This window comes from Schistocerca cancellata, unplaced genomic scaffold (assembly GCF_023864275.1).
Source record: "Schistocerca cancellata isolate TAMUIC-IGC-003103 unplaced genomic scaffold, iqSchCanc2.1 HiC_scaffold_808, whole genome shotgun sequence".
NCBI classification, from domain to species: Eukaryota; Metazoa; Arthropoda; class Insecta; order Orthoptera; family Acrididae; genus Schistocerca; species Schistocerca cancellata.
The window spans coordinates 1,723,564-1,745,813 of NW_026046819.1; positions in this window are offsets into that span (position 1 = coordinate 1,723,564).

Consider the following 22,250-nt stretch of genomic DNA (forward strand, 5'->3'; position numbering starts at 1 on the left):
GTCGCGTGATGCGGTATGCAGACACAGTACAAGCAGCACACTAGAACACAGAATAAGAATCTACGTTGATTTAATCGGCTAGTAAGAAGAGCTACATTTCAAGTTTTAGTTATCGATTAATGAATTATTGGGCGGTTTGGTGCCTTGAACCAGACCGAGGACCTTAAGATTTTGCATGAACCGAGGACTGGCAGCCAGGTAACACGAGAAATTGTGTAAAGTGTTAATATGTAGTAAAAACCCAAGAAAATCTCCCGTTTCCGTCACTTACTATCGAACCGACATAACGCCAGATCGTCAGAGTGGTCGCTTTTCTCTCTGAAACGGTTACATTTATCGTCTGCAAGCCCTTGTCGCGTGATGCGGTACGCAGACACAGTACAAGCAGCACACTAGAACACAGAATAAGAATCTACGTTGATGCAATCGGCCAGTAAGAAGAGCTACATTTCAAGTTTTAGTTATCGATTAATGAATTATTGGGCGGTTTGGTGCCTTGGACCAGACCGAGGACCTTAAGATTTTGCATGAACCGAGGACTGGCAGCCAGGTAACACGAGAAATTGTGTAAAGTGTTAATATGTAGTAAAAACCCAAGAAAATCTCCCGTTTCCGTCATTTACTATCGAATCGACATAACGCCAGATCGTCACAGTGGTCGCTTTTCTCTCTGAAACGGTTATATTTATCGTCTGCAAGTCCTTGTCGCGTGATGCGTTATGCAGACACAGTACAAGCAGCACACTAGAACACAGAATAAGAATCTACGTTGATGCAATCGGCCAGGAAGAAGAGCTACATTTCAAGTTTTAGTTATCGATTAATGAATTATTGGGCGGTTTGGTGCCTTGGACCAGACCGAGGACCTTAAAATTTTGCATGAACCGAGGACTGGCAGCCACGTAACACGAGAAATTGTGTAAAGTGTTAATATGTAGTAAAAACCTAAGAAAATCTCCCGTTTCCGTCATTTACTATCGAATCGACATAACGCCAGATCGTCACAGTGGTCGCTTTTCTCTCTGAAACGGTTACATTTATCGTCTGCAAGCCCTTGTCGCGTGATGCGGTATGCAGAGTCACTACAAGCGGCATAGTAGAACACTGAAGAAGCATCTAAGTTTATGCAATCGCCCAGTAAGAAGAGTTACATTTCAAGTTTTAGTTATCGATTAATGAATTATTGGGCGGTTTGGTGCCTTGGACCAGACCGAGGACCTTAAGATTTTGCATGAACCGAGGACTGGCTGCCAGGTAACACGAGAAATTGTGTAAAGTGTAAATATGTAGTAAAAACCTAAGAAAATCTCCCGTTTCCGTCATTTACTATCGAATCGACATAACGCCAGATCGTCACATTGGTCGCTTTTCTCTCTGAAACGGTTACATTTATCGTCTGCAAGCCCTTGTCGCGTTATGCGGTATGCAGGCACAGTACAAGCAGCACACTAGAACACAGAATAAGAATCTACGTTGATGCAATCGGCCAGTAAGAAGAGCTACATTTCAAGTATTAGTTATCGATTAATGAATTATTGGGCGGTTTGGTGCCTTGGACCAGACCGAGGACCTTAAGATTTTGCATGAACCGAGGACTGGCAGCCAGGTAACACGAGAAATTGTGTAAAGTGTTAATATGTAGTAAAAACCTAAGAAAATCTCCCGTTTCCGTCATTTACTATCGAATCGACATAACGCCAGATCGTCACAGTGGTCGCTTTTCTCTCTGAAACGGTTACATTTATCGTCTGCAAGCCCTTGTCGCGTGATGCGGTATGCAGAGTCACTACAAGCGGCATAGTAGAACACTGAAGAAGCATCTAAGTTTATGCAATCGCCCAGTAAGAAGAGCTACATTTCAAGTTTTAGTTATCGATTAATGAATTATTGGGCGGTTTGGTGACTTGGACCAGACCGAGGACCTTAAGATTTTGCATGAACCGAGGACTGGCAGCCAGGTAACACGAGAAATTGTGTAAAGTGTTAATATGTAGTAAAAACCTAAGAAAATCTCCCGTTTCCGTCATTTACTAACGAATCGACATAACGCCAGATCGTCACAGTGGTCGCTTTTCTCTCTGAAACGGTTACATTTATCGTCTGCAAGCCCTTGTCACGTGATGCGGTATGCAGACACAGTACAAGCAGCACACTAGAACACTGAATAAGAATCTACGTTGATGCAATCGGCCAGTAAGAAGAGCTACATTTCAAGTATTAGTTATCGATTAATGAATTATTGGGCGGTTTGGTGCCTTGGACCAGACCGAGGACCTTAAGATTTTGCATGAACCGAGGACTGGCAGCCAGGTAACACGAGAAATTGTGTAAAGTGTTAGTATGTAGTAAAAACCTAAGAAAATCTCCCGTTTCCGTCATTTACTATCGAATCGACATAACGCCAAATCGTCACAGTGGTCGCTTTTCTCTCTGAAACGGTTACATTTATCGTCTGCAAGCCCTTGTCGCGTGATGCGGTATGCAGACACAGTACAAGCAGCACACTAGAACACAGAATAAGAATCTACGTTGATGCAATCGGCCAGTAAGAAGAGCTACATTTCAAGTTTTAGTTATCGATTAATGAATTATTGGGCGGTTTGGTGCCTTGGACCAGACCGAGGACCTTAAGATTTTGCATGAACCGAGGACTGGCAGCCAGGTAACACGAGAAATTGTGTAAAGTGTTAATATGTAGTAAAAACCTAAGAAAATCTCCCGTTTCCGTCATTTACTATCGAATCGACATAACACCAGATCGTCACAGTGGTCGCTTTTCTCTCTGAAACGGTTACATTTATCGTCTGCAAGCCCTTGTCGCGTGATGCGGTATGCAGACACAGTACAAGCAGCACACTAGAACACAGAATATGAATCTACGTTGATGCAATCGGCCAGTAAGAAGAGCTACATTTCAAGTTTTAGTTATCGATTAATGAATTATTGGGCGGTTTGGTGCCTTGGACCAGACCGAGGACCTTAAGATTTTGCATGAACCGAGGACTGGCAGCCAGTTAACACGAGAAATTGTGTAAAGTGTTAATATGTAGTAAAAACCCAAGAAAATCTCCCGTTTCCGTCACTTACTATCGAATCGACATAACGCCAGATCGTCACAGTGGTCGCTTTTCTCTCTGAAACGGTTACATTTATCGTCTGCAAGCCCTTGTCGCGTGATGCGGTATGCAGACACAGTACAAGCAGCACACTAGAACACAGAATAAGAATCTACGTTGATGCAATCGGCCAGTAAGAAGAGCTACATTTCAAGTTTTAGTTATCGATTAATGAATTATTGGGCGGTTTGGTGCCTTGGACCAGACCGAGGACCTTAAGATTTTGCATGAACCGAGGACTGGCAGACAGGTAACACGAGAAATTGTGTAAAGTGTTTATATGTAGTAAAAACCTAAGAAAATCTCCCGTTTCCGTCATTTACTATCGAATCGACATAACGCCAGATCGTAACATTGGTCGCTTTTCTCTCTGAAACGGTTACATTTATCGTCTGCAAGCCCTTGTCGCGTGATGCGGTATGCAGACACAGTACAAGCAGCACACTAGAACACAGAATAAGAATCTACGTTGATGCAATCGGCCAGTAAGAAGAGCTACATTTCAAGTTTTAGTTATCGATTAATGAATTATTGGGCGGTTTGGTGCCTTGGACCAGACCGAGGACCTTAAGATTTTGCATGAACCGTGGACTGGCAGCCAGGTAACACGAGAAATTGTGTAAAGTGTTAATATGTAGTAAAAACCTAAGAAAATCTCCCGTTTCCGTCATTTACTATCGAATCGACATAACGCCAGATCGTCACAATGGTCGTTTTTCTCTCTGAAACGGTTACATTTATCGTCTGCAAGCCCTTGTCGCGTGATGCGGTATGCAGAGTCACTACAAGCGGCATAGTAGAACAAAGAATAAGAATCTACGTTGATGCAATCGGCCAGTAAGAAGAGCTACATTTCAAGTTTTAGTTATCGATTAATGAATTATTGGGCGGTTTGGTGCCTTGGACCAGACCGAGGACCTTAAGATTTTGCATGAACCGAGGACTGGCGGCCAGGTAACACGAGAAATTGTGTAAAGTGTTAAAATGTAGTAAAAACCCAAGAAAATCTCCCGTTTCCGTCATTTACTATCGAATCGACATAGCGCCAGATCGTCACAGTGGTCGCTTTTCTCTCTGAAACGGTTACATTTATCGTCTGCAAGCCCTTGTCGCGTGATGCGGTATGCAGAGTCACTACAAGCGGCATAGTAGAACACTGAAGAAGCATCTAAGTTTATGCAATCGCCCAGTAAGAAGAGCTGCAGTTCAAGTTTTAGTTATCGATTAATGAATTATTGGGCGGTTTGGTGCCTTGGATTAGACCGAGGACTTTAAGATTTTGCATGAACCGAGGACTGGCAGCCAGGTAACACGAGAAATTGTGTAAAGTGTTAATATGTAGTAAAAACCTAAGAAAATCTCCCGTTTCCGTCATTTACTATCGAATCGACATAACGCCAGATCGTCGCAGTGGTCGCTTTTCTCTCTGAAACGGTTACATTTATCGTCTGCAAGCCCTTGTCGCGTGATGCGGTATGCAGAGTCACTACAAGCGGCATAGTAGAACACTGAAGAAGCATCTAAGTTTATGCAATCGCCCAGTAAGAAGAGCTACATTTCAAGTTTTAGTTATCGATTAATGAATTATTGGGCGGTTTGGTGCCTTGGACCAGACCGAGGACCTTAAGATTTTGCATGAACCGAGGACTGGCAGCCAGGTAACACGAGAAATTGTGTAAAGAGTTAATATGTAGTAAAAACCTAAGAAAATCTCCCGTTTCCGTCATTTACTATCGAATCGACCTAACGCCAGATCGTCACATTGGTCGCTTTTCTCTCAGAAACGGTTACATTTATCGTCTGCAAGCCCTTGTCGCGTGCTGCGGTATGCAGACACAGTACAAGCAGCACACTAGAACACAGAATAAGAATCTACGTTGATGCAATCGGCCAAAAAGAAGAGCTACACTTCAAATTTTAGTTATCGAAAATTGAATTATTGGCCGGTTTAATGCCTTTGACATGACCGAGGACCTTAAGATTTTGCATGAACCGAGGACTGGCAGGCACGTAACACGAGAAATTGTGTAAAGTGTTAATATGTAGTAAAAACCTAAGAAAATCGCCCGTTTCCGTCATTTACTATCGAATCGACATAACGCCAGATCGTCGCAGTGGTCGCTTTTCTCTCTGAAACGGTTACATTTATCGTCTGCAAGCCCTTGTCGCGTGATGCGGTATGCAGACACAGTACAAGCAGCACACTAGAACACAGAATAAGAATCTACGTTGATGCAATCGGCCAGTAAGAAGAGCTACATTTCAAGTTTTAGTTATCGATTAATGAATTATTGGGTGGTTTGGTGCCTTGGACCAGACCGAGGACCTTAAGATTTTGCATGAACCGAGGACTGGCAGCCACGTAACACGAGAAATTGTGTAAAGTGTTAATATGTAGTAAAAAAATAAGAAAATCTCCCGTTTCCGTCATTTACTATCGAATCGACATAACGCCAGATCGTCACAGTGGTCGCTTTTCTCTCTGAAACGGCTACATTTATCGTCTGCAAGCCCTTGTCGCGTGATGCGGTATGCAGAGTCACTACAAGCGGCATAGTAGAACACTGAAGAAGCATCTAAGTTTATGCAATCGCCCAGTAAGAAGAGCTACATTTCAAGTTTTAGTTATCGATTAATGAATTATTGGGCGGTTTGGTGCCTTGGAGCAGACCGAGGACCTTAAGATTTTGCATGAACCGAGGACTGGCAGCCAGGTAACACGAGAAATTGTGTAAAGTGTTAATATGTAGTAAAAACCTAAGAAAATCTCCCGTTTCCGTCATTTACTATCGAATCGACATAACGCCAGATCGTCACATTGGTCGCTTTTCTCTCTGAAACGGTTACATTTATCGTCTGCAAGCCCTTGTCGCGTGATGCGGTATGCAGGCACAGTACAAGCAGCACACTAGAACACAGAATAAGAATCTACGTTAATGCAATCGGCCAGTAAGAAGAGGTACATTTCAAGTTTTAGTTATCGATTAATGAATTAATGGGCGGTTTGGTGCCTTGGACCAGACCGAGGACCTTAAGATTTTGCATGAACCGAGGACTGGCAGCCAGGTAACACGAGAAAATGTGTAAAGTGTTAATATGTAGTAAAAACCTAAGAAAATCTCCCGTTTCCGTCATTTACTATCGAATCGACATAACGCCAGATCGTCACAATGGTCGCTTTTCTCTCTGAAACGGTTACATTTATCGTCTGCAATCCCTTGTCGCGTGATGCGGTATGCAGAGTCACTACAAGCGGCATAGTAGAACACTGAAGAAGCATCAAAGTTTATGCAATCGCCCAGTAAGAAGAGCTACATTTTAAGTTTTAGTTATCGATTAATGAATTATTAGGCGGTTTGGTGCCTTGGACCAGACCGAGGACCTTAAGATTTTGCATGAACCGAGGACTGGCAGCCAGGTAACACGAGAAATTGTGTAAAGTGTTAATATGTAGTAAAAACCTAAGAAAATCTCCCGTTTCCATCATTTACTATCGAATCGACATAACGCCAGATCGTCACAGTGGTCGCTTTTCTCTCTGAAACGGTTACATTTATCGTCTGCAAGCCCTTGTCGCGTGATGCGGTATGCAGACACAGTACAAGCAGCACACTAGAACACAGAATAAGAATCTACGTTGATGCAATCGGCCAGTAAGAAGAGCTACATTTCAAGTTTTAGTTATCGATTAATGAATTATAGGGCGGTTTGGTGCCTTGGACCAGACCGAGGACATTAAGATTTTGCATGAACCGAGGACTGGCAGCCAGGTAACACGAGAAATTGTGTAAAGTGTTAATATGTAGTAAAAACCTAAGAAAATCTCCCGTTTCCGTCATTTACTATCGAATCGACATAACGCCAGATCGTCACATTGGTCGCTTTTCTCTCTGAAACGGTTACATTTATCGTCTGCAAGCCCTTGTCGCGTGATGCGGTATGCAGAGTCACTACAAGCGGCATAGTAGAACACTGAAGAAGCATCTAAGTTTATGCAATCGCCCAGTAAGAAGAGCTACATTTCAAGTTTTAGTTATCGATTAATGAAATATTGAGCGGTTTGGTGCCTTGGACCAGACCGAGGATCTTAAGATTTTGCATGAACCGAGGACTGGCAGCCAGGTAACACGAGAAATTGTGTAAAGTGTTAATATGTAGTAAAAACCTAAGAAAATCTCCCGTTTCCGTCATTTACTATCGAATCGACATAACGCCAGATCGTCACATTGGTCGCTTTTCTCTCTGAAACGGTTACATTTATCGTCTGCAAGCCCATGTCGCGTGATGCGGTATGCAGACACAGTACAAGCAGCACACTAGAACACAGAATAAGAACCTACGTTGATGCAATCGGCCAGTACCAAGAGCTACATTTCAAGTTTTAGCTATCGATTAATGAATTATTGGGCGGTTTGGTGCCTTGGACCAGACCGAGGACCTTAAGATTTTGCATGAACCGAGGACTGGCAGCCAGGTAACACGAGAAATTGTGTAAAGTGTTAATATGTATTAAAAACCCAAGAAAATCTCCCGTTTCCGTCATTTACTATCGAATCGACATAACGCCAGATCGTCACAGTGGTCGCTTTTCTCTCTGAAACGGTTACATTTATCGTCTGCAAGCCCTTGTCGCGTGATGCGGTATGCAGAGTCACTACAAGCGGCATAGTAGAACACTGAAGAAGAATCTAAGTTTATGCAATCGCCCAGTAAGAAGAGCTGCAGTTCAAGTTTTAGTTATCGATTAATGAATTATTGGGCGGTTTGGTGCCTTGGACCAGACCGAGGACCTTAAGATTTGGCATGAACCGAGAACTGGCAGCCAGGTAACACGAGAAATTGTGTAAAGTGTTAATATGTAGTAAAAACCCAAGAAAATCTCCCGGTTCCGTCATTTACTATCGAATCGACATAACGCCAGATCGTCACAGTGGTCGCTTTTCTCTCTGAAACGGTTACATTTATCGTCTGCAAGCCCTTGTCGCGTGATGCGGTATGCAGAGTCACTACAAGCGGCATAGTAGAACACTGAAGAAGCATCTAAGTTTATGCAATCGCCCAGTAAGAAGAGCTGCAGTTCAAGTTTTAGTTATCGATTAATGAATTATTGGGCGGTTTGGTGCCTTGGACCAGACCGAGGACCTTAAGATTTTGCATGAACCGAGGACTGGCAGCCAGGTAAAACGAGAAAATGTGTAAAGTGTTAATATGTAGTAAAAACCTAAGAAAATCTCCCGTTTCCGTCATTTACTATCGAATCGACATAACGCCAGATCGTCACATTGGTCGCTTTTCTCTCTGAAACGGTTACATTTATCGTCTGCAAGCCCTTGTCGCGTGATGCGGTATGCAGACACAGTACAAGCAGCACACTAGAACACAGAATAAGAACCTACGTTGATGCAATCGGCCAGTACGAAGAGCTACATTTCAAGTTTTAGTTATCGATTAATGAATTATTGGGCGGTTTGGTGCCTTGGACCAGACCGAGGACCTTAAGATTTTGCATGAACCGAGGACTGGCAGCCAGGTAACACGAGAAATTGTGTAAAGTGTTAATATGTATTAAAAACCCAAGAAAATCTCCCGTTTCCGTCATTTACTATCGAATCGACATAACGCCAGATCGTCACAGTGGTCGCTTTTCTCTCTGAAACGGTTACATTTATCGTCTGCAAGCCCTTGTCGCGTGATGCGGTATGCAGAGTCACTACAAGCGGCATAGTAGAACACTGAAGAAGCATCTAAGTTTATGCAATCGCCCAGTAAGAAGAGCTGCAGTTCAAGTTTTAGTTATCGATTAATGAATTATTGGGCGGTTTGGTGCCTTGGACCAGACCGAGGACCTTAAGATTTTGCATGAACCGAGGACTGGCAGCCAGGTAAAACGAGAAAATGTGTAAAGTGTTAATATGTAGTAAAAACCTAAGAAAATCTCCCGTTTCCGTCATTTACTATCGAATCGACATAACGCCAGATCGTCACAGTGGTCGCTTTTCTCTCTGAAACGGTTACATTTATCGTCTGCAATCCCTTGTCGCGTGATGCGGTATGCAGAGTCACTACAAGCGGCATAGTAGAACACTGAAGAAGCATCTAAGTTTATGCAATCGCCCAGTAAGAAGAGCTACATTTCAAGTTTTAGTTATCGATTAATGAATTATTGGGCGGTTTGGTGCCTTGGACCAGACCGAGGACCTTAAGATTTTGCATGAACCGAGGACTGGCAGCCAGGTAACACGAGAAATTGTGTAAAGTGTTAATATGTAGTAAAAACCTAAGAAAATCTCCCGTTTCCGTCATTTACTATCGAATCGACATAACGCCAGATCGTCACATTGGTCGCTTTTCTCTCTGAAACGGTTACATTTATCGTCTGCAAGCCCTTGTCGCGTGATGCGGTATGCAGACACAGTACAAGCAGCACACTAGAACACAGAATAAGAATCTACGTTGATGAAATCGGCCAGTACGAAGAGCTACATTTCAAGTTTTAGTTATCGATTAATGAATTATTGGGCGGTTTGGTGCCTTGGACCAGACCGAGGACCTTAAGATTTTGCATGAACCGAGGACTGGCAGCCAGGTAACACGAGAAATTGTGTAAAGTGTTAATATGTAGTAAAAACCTAAGAAAATCTCCCGTTTCCGTCATTTACTATCGAATCGACATAACGCCAGATCGTCACAGTGGTCGTTTTTCTCTCTGAAACGGTTACATTTATCGTCTGCAAGCCCTTGTCGCGTGATGCGGTATGCAGAGTCACTACAAGCGGCATAGTAGAACACAGAATAAGAATCTACGTTGATGCAATCGGCCAGTAAGAAGAGCTACATTTCAAGTTTTAGTTATCGATTAATGAATTATTGGGCTGTTTGGTGCCTTGCACCAGACCGAGGACCTTAAGATTTTGCATGAACCGAGGACTGGCAGCCAGGTAACACGAGAAATTGTGTAAAGTGTTAATATGTAGTAAAAACCTAAGAAAATCTCCCGTTTCCTTCATTTACTATCGAATCGACATAACGCCAGATCGTCACATTGGTCGCTTTTCTCTCTGAAACGTTTACATTTATCGTCTGCAAGCCCTCTTCGCGTGATGCGGTATGCAGACACAGTACAAGCAGCACACTAGAACACAGAATAAGAATCTACGTTGATGCAATCGGCCAGTAAGAAGAGCTACATTTCAAGTTTTAGTTATCGATTAATGAATTATTGGGCGGTTTGGTGCCTTGGACCAGACCGAGAACCTTAAGATTTTGCATGAACCGAGGACTTGCAGCCAGGTAACACGAGAAATTGTGTAAAGTGTTAATATGTAGTAAAAACCTAAGAAAATCTCCCGTTTCCGTCATTTACTATCGAATCGACATAACGCCAGATCGTCACAGTGGTCGCTTTTCTCTCTGAAACGGTTACATTTATCGTCTGCAAGCCCTTGTCGCGTGATGCGGTATGCAGAGTCACTACAAGCGGCATAGTAGAACACTGAAGAAGCATCTAAGTTTATGCAATCGGCCAGTAAGAAGAGCTAAATTTCAAGTTTTAGTTATCGATTAATGAATTATTGGGCGGTTTGGTGCCTTGGACCAGACCGAGGACCTTAAGATTTTGCATGAACCGAGGACTGGCAGCCAGGTAACACGAGAAATTGTGTAAAGTGTTAATATGTAGTAAAAACCCAAGAAAATCTCCCGTTTCCGTCATTTACTATCGAATCGACATAACGCCAGATCGTCACAGTGGTCGCTTTTCTCTCTGAAATTTTTACATTTATCGTCTGCAAGCACTTGTCGCGTGATGCGGTATGCAGACACAGTACAAGCAGCACACTAGAACACTGAATAAGAATCTACGTTGATGCAATCGGCCAGGAAGAAGAGCTACATTTCAAGTTTTAGTTATCGATTAATGAATTATTGGGCGGTTTGGTGCCTTGGACCAGACCGAGGACCTTAAGATTTTGCATGAACCGAGGACTGGCAGCCACGTAACACGAGAATATGTGTAAAGTGTTAATATGTAGTAAAAACCTAAGAAAATCTCCCGTTTCCGTCATTTACTATCGAATCGACATAACGCCAGATCGTCACAGTGGTCGCTTTTCTCTCTGAAACGGTTACATTTATCGTCTGCAAGCCCTTGTCGCGTGATGCGGTATGCAGACACAGTACAAGCAGCAGTATAGAACACAGAATATGAATCTACGTTGATGCAATCGGCCAGTAAGAAGAGCTACATTTCAAGTTTTAGTTATCGATTAATGAATTATTGGGCGGTTTGGTGCCTTGGACCAGACCGAGGACCTTAAGATTTTGCATGAACCGAGGACTGGCAGCCAGGTAACACGAGAAATTGTGTAAAGTGTTAATATGTAGTAAAAACCTAAGAAAATCTCCCGTTTCCGTCATTTACTATCGAATCGACATAACGCCAGATCGTCACAGTGGTCGCTTTTCTCTCTGAAACGGTTACATTTATCGTCTGCAAGCCCTTGTCGCGTGATGCGGTATGCAGACACAGTACAAGCAGCACACTAGAACACAGAATAAGAATCTACGTTGATGCAATCGGCCAGTAAGAAGAGCTACATTTCAAGTTTTAGTTATCGATTAATGAATTATTAAGCGGTTTGGTGACTTGGACCAGACCGAGGACCTTAAGATTTTGCATGAACCGAGGACTGGCAGCCAGGTAACACGAGAAATTGTGTAAAGTGTTAATATGTAGTAAAAACCTAAGAAAATCTCCCGTTTCCGTCATTTACTATCGAATCGACATAACGCCAGATCGTCACATTGGTCGCTTTTCTCTCTGAAACGGTTACATTTATCGTCTGCAAGCCCTTGTCGCGTGATGCGGTATGCAGACACAGTACAAGCAGCACACTAGAAAACAGAATAAGAATCTACGTTGATGCAATCGGCCAGTAAGAAGAGCTACATTTCAAGTTTTAGTTATCGATTAATGAATTATTGGGCGGTTTGGTGCCTTGGACCAGACCGAGGACCTTAAGATTTTGCATGAACCGAGGACTGGCAGCCAGGTAACACGAGAAATTGTGTAAAGTGTTAATATGTAGTAAAAACCCAAGAAAATCTCCCGTTTCCGTCATTTACTATCGAATCGACATAACGCCAGATCGTCACAGTGGTCGCTTTTCTCTCTGAAACGGTTACATTTATCGTCTGCAAGCCCTTGTCGCGTGATGCGGTATGCAGAGTCACTACAAGCGGCATAGTAGAACACAGAATAAGAATCTACGTTGATGCAATCGGCCAGTAAGAAGAGCTACATTTCAAGTTTTAGTTATCGATTAATGAATTGTTGGGCGGTTTGGTGCCTTGGACCAGACCGAGGACCTTAAGATTTTGCATGAACCGAGGACTGGCAGCCAGGTAACACGAGAAATTGTGTAAAGTGTTAATATGTAGTAAAAACCTAAGAAAATCTCCCGTTTCCGTCATTTACTATCGAATCGACATAACGCCACATCGTCACAGTGGTCGTTTTTCTCTCTGAAACGGTTACATTTATCGACTGCAAGCCCTTGTCGCGTGATGCGGTATGCAGACACAGTACAAGCAGCACACTAGAACACAGAATAAGAATCTACGTTGATGCAATCGGCCAGTAAGAAGAGCTACATTTCAAGATTTAGTTATCGATTAATGAATTATTGGGCGGTTTGGTGCCTTGGACCAGACCGAGGACCTTAAGATTTTGCATGAACCGAGGACTGGCAGCCACGTAACACGAGAAATTGTGTAAAGTGTTAATATGTAGTAAAAACCTAAGAAAATCTATCGTTTCCGTCATTTACTATCGAATCGACATAACGCCAGATCGTCACAGTGGTCGCTTTTCTCTCTGAAACGGTTACATTTATCGTCTGCAAGCCCTTGTCGCGTGATGCGGTATGCAGACACAGTACAAGCAGCACAGTAGAACACAGAATAAGAATCTACGTTGATGCAATCAGCCAGTAAGAAGAGCTACATTTCAAGTTTTAGTTATCGATTAATGAATTATTGGGCGGTTTGGTGCCTTGGACCAGACCGAGGACCTTAAGATTTTGCATGAACCGAGGACTGGCAGCCAGGTAACACGAGAAATTGTGTAAAGTGTTAATATGTAGTAAAAACCTAAGAAAATCTCCCGTTTCCGTCATTTACTATCGAATCGACATAACGCCAGATCGTCACAGTGGTCGCTTTTCTCTCTGAAACGGTTACATTTATCGTCTGCAAGCCCTTGTCGCGTGATGCGGTATGCAGACACAGTACAAGCAGCACACAAGAACACAGAATAAGAATCTACGTTGATCCAATCGGCCAGTAAGAAGAGCTACATTTCAAGTTTTAGTTATCGATTAATGAATTATTGGGCAGTTTGGTGCCTTGGACCAGACCGAGGACCTTAAGATTTTGCATGAACCGAGGACTGGCAGCCAGGTAACACGAGAAATTGTGTAAAGTGTTAATATGTAGTAAAAACCTAAGAAAATCTCCCGTTTCCGTCATTTACTATCGAATCGACATAACGCCAGATCGTCACAGTGGTCGTTTTTCTCTCTGAAACGGTTACATTTATCGTCTGCAAGCCCTTGTCGCATGATGCGGTATGCAGACACAGTACAAGCAGCACACTAGAACACAGAATAAGAATCTACGTTGACGCAATCGGCCAGTAAGAAGAGCTACATTTCAAGTTTTAGTTATCGATTAATGAATTATTGGGCGGTTTGGTGCCTTGGACCAGACCGAGGACCTTAAGATTTTGCATGAACCGAGGACTGGCAGCCAGGTAACACGAGAAATTGTGTAAAGTGTTAATATGTAGTAAAAACCTAAGAAAATCTCCCGTATCCGTCATTTACTATCGAATCGACATAACGCCAGATCGTCACAGTGGTCGCTTTTCTCTCTGAAACGGTTACATTTATCGTCTGCAAGCCCTTGTCGCGTGATGCGGTATGCAGACACAGTACAAGCAGCACACTAGAACACAGAATAAGAATCTACGTTGATGCAATCGGCCAGGAAGAAGAGCTACATTTCAAGTTTTAGTTATCGATTAATGAATTATTGGGCGGTTTGGTGCCTTGGACCAGACCGAGGACCTTAAGATTTTGCATGAACCGAGGACTGGCAGCCAGGTAACACGAGAAATTGTGTAAAGTGTTAATATGTAGTAAAAACCTAAGAAAATCTCCCGTTTCCGTCATTTACTATCGAATCGACATAACGCCAGATCGTCACAGTGGTCGCTTTTCTCTCTCTTGTCGCGTGATGCGGTATACAGAGCCACTACAAGCGGCATAGTAGAACACAAAATAAGAATCTACGTTGATGCAATCGGCCAGTAAGAAGAGCTACATTTCAAGTTTTAGTTATCGATTAATGAATTATTGGGCGGTTTGGTGCCTTGGACCAGACCGAGGACCTTAAGATTTTGCATGAACCGAGGACTGGCAGCCAGGTAACACGAGAAATTGTGTAAAGTGTTAATATGTAGTAAAAACCTAAGAAAATCTCCCGTTTCCGTCATTTACTATCGAATCGACATAACGCCAGATCGTCACAGTGGTCGCTTTTCTCTCTGAAACGGTTACATTTATCGTCTGCAAGCCCTTGTCGCGTGTTGCGGTATGCAGAGTCACTACAAGCGGCATAGTAGAACACAGAATAAGAATCTACGTTGATGCAATCGGCCAGTAAGAAGAGATACATTTCAAGTTTTAGTTATCGATTAATGAATTATTGGGCGGTTTGGTGCCTTGGACCAGACCGAGGACCTTAAGATTTTGCGTGTACCGAGGACTGGCAGCCAGGTAACACGAGAAATTGTGTAAAGTGTTAATATGTAGTAACAACCCAAGAAAATCTCCCGTTTCCGTCATTTACTATCGAATCGACATAACGCCAGATCGTCACAGTGGTCGCTTTTCTCTCTGAAACGGTTACATTTATCGTCTGCAAGCCCTTGTCGCGTGATGCGGTATGCAGACACAGTACAAGCAGCACACTAGAACACAGAATAAGAATCTACGTTGATGCAATCGGCCAGTAAGAAGAGCTACATTTCAAGTTTTAGTTATCGATTAATGAAATATTGGGCGGTTTGGTGCCTTGGACCAGACCGAGGACCTTAAGATTTTGCATGAACCGAGGACTGGCAGCCAGGTAACACGAGAAATTGTGTAAAGTGTTAATATGTAGTAACAACCCAAGAAAATCTCCCGTTTCCGTCATTTACTATCGAATCGACATAACGCCAGATCGTCACATTGGTCGCTTTTCTCTCTGAAACGGTTACATTTATCGTCTGCAAGCCCTTGTCGCGTGATGCGGTATGCAGACACAGTACAAGCATCAACTTAGATGCTTCTTCAGTGTTCTACTATGCCGCTTGTAGTGACTCTGCATACCGCATCACGCGACAAGGGCTTCCAGACGATAAATGTAACCGTTTCAGAGAGAAAAGCGACCACTGTGACGATCTGGCGTTATGTCGATTCGATAGTAAATGACGGAAACGGGAGATTTTCTTAGGTTTTTACTACATATTAACACTTTACACAATTTCTCGTGTTACCTGGCTGCCAGTCCTCGGTTCATGCAAAATCTTAAGGTCCTCGGTCTGGTCCAAGGCACCAAACCGCCCAATAATTCATTAATCGATAACTAAAACTTGAAATGTAGCTCTTCTTACTGGACGATTGCATCAACGTAGATTCTTATTCTGTGTTCTAGTTTGCTGCTTGTACTGTGTCTGCATACCGCATCACGCGACAAGGGCTTGCAGACGATAAATGTAATCGTTTCAGAGAGAAAAGCCAGGTAACACGAGAAATTGTGTAAAGTGTTAATATGTAGTAAAAACCTAAGAAAATCTCCCGTTTCCGTCATTTACTATCGAATCGACATAACGCCAGATCGTCACAGTGGTCGCTTTTCTCTCTGAAACGGTTACATTTATCGTCTGCAAGCCCTTGTCGCGTGATGCGGTATGCAGACACAGTACAAGCAGCACACTAGAACACAGAATAAGAATCTACGTTGATGCAATCGGCCAGTAAGAAGAGCTACATTTCAAGTTTTAGTTATCGATTAATGAATTATTGGGCGGTTTGGTGCCTTGGACCAGACCGAGGACCTTAAGATTTTGCATGAACCGAGGACTGGCAGCCAGGTAACACGAGAAATTGTGTAAAGTGTTAATATGTAGTAACAACCCAAGAAAATCTCCCATTTCCGTCATTTACTATCGAATCGACCTAACGCCAGATCGTCGCATTGGTCGCTTTTCTCTCTGAAACGGTTACATTTATCGTCTGCAAGCACTTGTCGCGAGATGCGGTATGCAGACACAGTACAAGCATCAACTTAGATGCTTCTTCAGTGTTCTACTATGCCGCTTGTAGTGACTCTCCATACCGCATCACGCGACAAGGGCTTGCAGACGATAAATGTAACCGTTTCAGAGAGAAAAGCGACCACTGTGACGATCTGGCGTTATGTCGATTCGATAGTAAATGACGGAAACGGGAGATTTTCTTAGGTTTTTACTACACATTAACACTTTACACAATTTCTCGTTTTACCTGGCTGCCAGTCCTCGGTTCATGCAAAATCTTAAGGTCCTCGGTCTGGTCCAAGGCACCAAACCGCCCAATAATTCATTAATCGATAACTAGAACTTGAAATGTAGCTCTGCTTACTGGCCGATTGCATCAACGTAGATTTTTATTCTGTGTTCTAGTGTGCTGCTTGTACTGTGTCTGCATACCGCATCATGCGACAAGGGCTTGCAGACGATAAATGTAACCGTTTCAGAGAGAAAAGCCAGGTAACACGAGAAATTGTGTAAAGTGTTAATATGTAGTAAAAACCTAAGAAAATCTCCCGTTTCCGTCATTTACTATCGAATCGACATAACGCCAGATCGTCACAGTGGTCGCTTTTCTCTCTGAAACGGTTACATTTATCGTCTGGAAGCCCTTGTCGCGTGATGCGGTATGCAGAGTCACTACAAGCGGCATAGTAGAACACTGAAGAAGCATCTAAGTTTATGCAATCGCCCAGTAAGAAAAGCTACATTTCAAGTATTAGTTATCGATTAATGAATTATTGGGCGGTTTGGTGCCTTGGACCAGACCGAGGACCTTAAGATTATGCATGAACCGAGGACTGGCAGCCCGGTAACACGAGAAATTGTGTAAAGTGTTAATATGTAGTAAAAACCTAAGAAAATCTTCCGTTTCCGTCATTCACTATCGAATCGACATAACGCCAGATCGTCACAATGGTCGCTTTTCTCACTGAAACGGTTACATTTATCGTCTGCAAGCCCTTGTCGCGTGATGCGGTATGCAGACACAGTACAAGCAGCACACTAGAACACAGAATAAGATTCTACGTTGATGCAATCGGCCAGTAAGAAGAGCTACATTTCAAGTTTTAGTTATCGATTAATGAATTATTGGGCGGTTTGGTGCCTTGGACCAGACCGAGGACCTTAAGATTTTGCATGAACCGAGGACTGGCAGCCAGGTAACACGAGAAATTGTGTAAAGTGTTAATATGTAGTAAAAACCTAAGAAAATCTCCCGTTTCCGTCATTTACTATCGAATCGACATAACGCCAGATCGTCACAGTGGTCGCTTTTCTCTCTGAAACGGTTACATTTATCGTCTGCAAGCCCTTGTCGCGTGATGCGGTATGCAGACACAGTACAAGCAGCACACTAGAACACAGAATATAAAATCTACGTTGATGCATTCGGCCAGTAAGAAGAGCTACATTTCAAGTTTTAGTTATCGATTAATGAATTATTGGGCGGTTTGGTGCCTTGGACCAGACCGAGGACCTTAAGATTTTGCGTGAACCGAGGACTGGCAGCCAGGTAACACGAGAAATTGTGTAAAGTGTTAATATGTAGTAACAACCCAAGAAAATCTCCCGTTTCCGTCATTTACTATCGAATCGACATAACGCCAGATCGTCACAGTGGTCGCTTTTCTCTCTGAAACGGTTACATTTATCGTCTGCAAGCCCTTGTCGCGTGTTGCGGTATGCAGAGTCACTACAAGCGGCATAGTAGAACACAGAATAAGAATCTACGTTGATGCAATCGGCCAGTAAGAAGAGATACATTTCAAGTTTTAGTTATCGATTAATGAATTATTGGGCGGTTTGGTGCCTTGGACCAGACCGAGGACCTTAAGATTTTGCGTGTACCGAGGACTGGCAGCCAGGTAACACGAGAAATTGTGTAAAGTGTTAATATGTAGTAACAACCCAAGAAAATCTCCCGTTTCCGTCATTTACTATCGAATCGACATAACGCCAGATCGTCACAGTGGTCGCTTTTCTCTCTGAAACGGTTACATTTATCGTCTGCAAGCCCTTGTCGCGTGATGCGGTATGCAGACACAGTACAAGCAGCACACTAGAACACAGAATAAGAATCTACGTTGATGCAATCGGCCAGTAAGAAGAGCTACATTTCAAGTTTTAGTTATCGATTAATGAAATATTGGGCGGTTTGGTGCCTTGGACCAGACCGAGGACCTTAAGATTTTGCATGAACCGAGGACTGGCAGCCAGGTAACACGAGAAATTGTGTAAAGTGTTAATATGTAGTAACAACCCAAGAAAATCTCCCGTTTCCGTCATTTACTATCGAATCGACATAACGCCAGATCGTCACATTGGTCGCTTTTCTCTCTGAAACGGTTACATTTATCGTCTGCAAGCCCTTGTCGCGTGATGCGGTATGCAGACACAGTACAAGCATCAACTTAGATGCTTCTTCAGTGTTCTACTATGCCGCTTGTAGTGACTCTGCATACCGCATCACGCGACAAGGGCTTCCAGACGATAAATGTAACCGTTTCAGAGAGAAAAGCGACCACTGTGACGATCTGGCGTTATGTCGATTCGATAGTAAATGACGGAAACGGGAGATTTTCTTAGGTTTTTACTACATATTAACACTTTACACAATTTCTCGTGTTACCTGGCTCCCAGTCCTCGGTTCATGCAAAATCTTAAGGTCCTCGGTCTGGTCCAAGGCACCAAACCGCCCAATAATTCATTAATCGATAACTAAAACTTGAAATGTAGCTCTTCTTACTGGACGATTGCATCAACGTAGATTCTTATTCTGTGTTCTAGTTTGCTGCTTGTACTGTGTCTGCATACCGCATCACGCGACAAGGGCTTGCAGACGATAAATGTAATCGTTTCAGAGAGAAAAGCCAGGTAACACGAGAAATTGTGTAAAGTGTTAATATGTAGTAAAAACCTAAGAAAATCTCCCGTTTCCGTCATTTACTATCGAATCGACATAACGCCAGATCGTCACAGTGGTCGCTTTTCTCTCTGAAACGGTTACATTTATCGTCTGCAAGCCCTTGTCGCGTGATGCGGTATGCAGACACAGTACAAGCAGCACACTAGAACACAGAATAAGAATCTACGTTGATGCAATCGGCCAGTAAGAAGAGCTACATTTCAAGTTTTAGTTATCGATTAATGAATTATTGGGCGGTTTGGTGCCTTGGACCAGACCGAGGACCTTAAGATTTTGCATGAACCGAGGACTGGCAGCCAGGTAACACGAGAAATTGTGTAAAGTGTTAATATGTAGTAACAACCCAAGAAAATCTCCCATTTCCGTCATTTACTATCGAATCGACCTAACGCCAGATCGTCGCATTGGTCGCTTTTCTCTCTGAAACGGTTACATTTATCGTCTGCAAGCACTTGTCGCGAGATGCGGTATGCAGACACAGTACAAGCATCAACTTAGATGCTTCTTCAGTGTTCTACTATGCCGCTTGTAGTGACTCTCCATACTGCATCACGCGACAAGGGCTTGCAGACGATAAATGTAACCGTTTCAGAGAGAAAAGCGACCACTGTGACGATCTGGCGTTATGTCGATTCGATAGTAAATGACGGAAACGGGAGATTTTCTTAGGTTTTTACTACACATTAACACTTTACACAATTTCTCGTTTTACCTGGCTGCCAGTCCTCGGTTCATGCAAAATCTTAAGGTCCTCGGTCTGGTCCAAGGCACCAAACCGCCCAATAATTCATTAATCGATAACTAAAACTTGAAATGTAGCTCTGCTTACTGGCCGATTGCATCAACGTAGATTTTTATTCTGTGTTCTAGTGTGCTGCTTGTACTGTGTCTGCATACCGCATCATGCGACAAGGGCTTGCAGACGATAAATGTAACCGTTTCAGAGAGAAAAGCCAGGTAACACGAGAAATTGTGTAAAGTGTTAATATGTAGTAAAAACCTAAGAAAATCTCCCGTTTCCGTCATTTACTATCGAATCGACATAACGCCAGATCGTCACAGTGGTCGCTTTTCTCTCTGAAACGGTTACATTTATCGTCTGGAAGCCCTTGTCGCGTGATGCGGTATGCAGAGTCACTACAAGCGGCATAGTAGAACACTGAAGAAGCATCTAAGTTTATGCAATCGCCCAGTAAGAAAAGCTACATTTCAAGTATTAGTTATCGATTAATGAATTATTGGGCGGTTTGGTGCCTTGGACCAGACCGAGGACCTTAAGATTATGCATGAACCGAGGACTGGCAGCCCGGTAACACGAGAAATTGTGTAAAGTGTTAATATGTAGTAAAAACCTAAGAAAATCTTCCGTTTCCGTCATTCACTATCGAATCGACATAACGCCAGATCGTCACAATGGTCGCTTTTCTCACTGAAACGGTTACATTTATCGTCTGCAAGCCCTTGTCGCGTGATGCGGTATGCAGACACAGTACAAGCAGCACACTAGAACACAGAATAAGAATCTACGTTGATGCAATCGGACAGTAAGAAGAGCTACATTTCAAGTTTTAGTTATCGATTAATGAATTATTGGGCGGTTTGGTGCCTTGGACCAGACCGAGGACCTTAAGATTTTGCATGAACCGAGGACTGGCAGCCAGGTAACACGAGAAATTGTGTAAAGTGTTAATATGTAGTAAAAACCTAAGAAAATCTCCCGTTTCCGTCATTTACTATCGAATCGACATAACGCCAGATCGTCACAGTGGTCGCTTTTCTCTCTGAAACGGTTACATTTATCGTCTGCAAGCCCTTGTCGCGTGATGCGGTATGCAGACACAGTACAAGCAGCACACTAGAACACAGAATATAAAATCTACGTTGATGCATTCGGCCAGTAAGAAGAGCTACATTTCAAGTTTTAGTTATCGATTAATGAATTATTGGGCGGTTTGGTGCCTTGGACCAGACCGAGGACCTTAAGATTTTGCGTGAACCGAGGACTGGCAGCCAGGTAACACGAGAAATTGTGTAAAGTGTTAATATGTAGTAACAACCCAAGAAAATCTCCCGTTTCCGTCATTTACTATCGAATCGACATAACGCCAGATCGTCACAGTGGTCGCTTTTCTCTCTGAAACGGTTACAGTTATCGTCTGCAAGCCCTTGTCGCGTGATGCGGTATGCAGACACAGTACAAGCAGCACACTAGAACACAGAATAAGAATCTACGTTGATGCAATCGGCCAGTAAGAAGAGCTACATTTCAAGTTTTAGTTATCGATTAATGAATTATTGGGCGGTTTGGTGCCTTGGACCAGACCGAGGACCTTAAGATTTTGCATGAACCGAGGACTGGCAGCCAGGTAACACGAGAAATTGTGTAAAGTGTTAATATGTAGTAACAACCCAAGAAAATCTCCCGTTTCCGTCATTTACTATCGAATCGACATAACGCCAGATCGTCACATTGGTCGCTTTTCTCTCTGAAACGGTTACATTTATCGTCTGCAAGCCCTTGTCGCGTGATGCGGTATGCAGACACAGTACAAGCATCAACTTAGATGCTTCTTCAGTGTTCTACTATGCCGCTTGTAGTGACTCTGCATACCGCATCACGCGACAAGGGCTTGCAGACGATAAATGTAACCGTTTCAGAGAGAAAAGCGACCACTGTGACGATCTGGCGTTATGTCGATTCGATAGTAAATGACGGAAACGGGAGATTTTCTTAGGTTTTTACTACATATTAACACTTTACACAATTTCTCGTGTTACCTGGCTGCCAGTCCTCGGTTCATGCAAAATC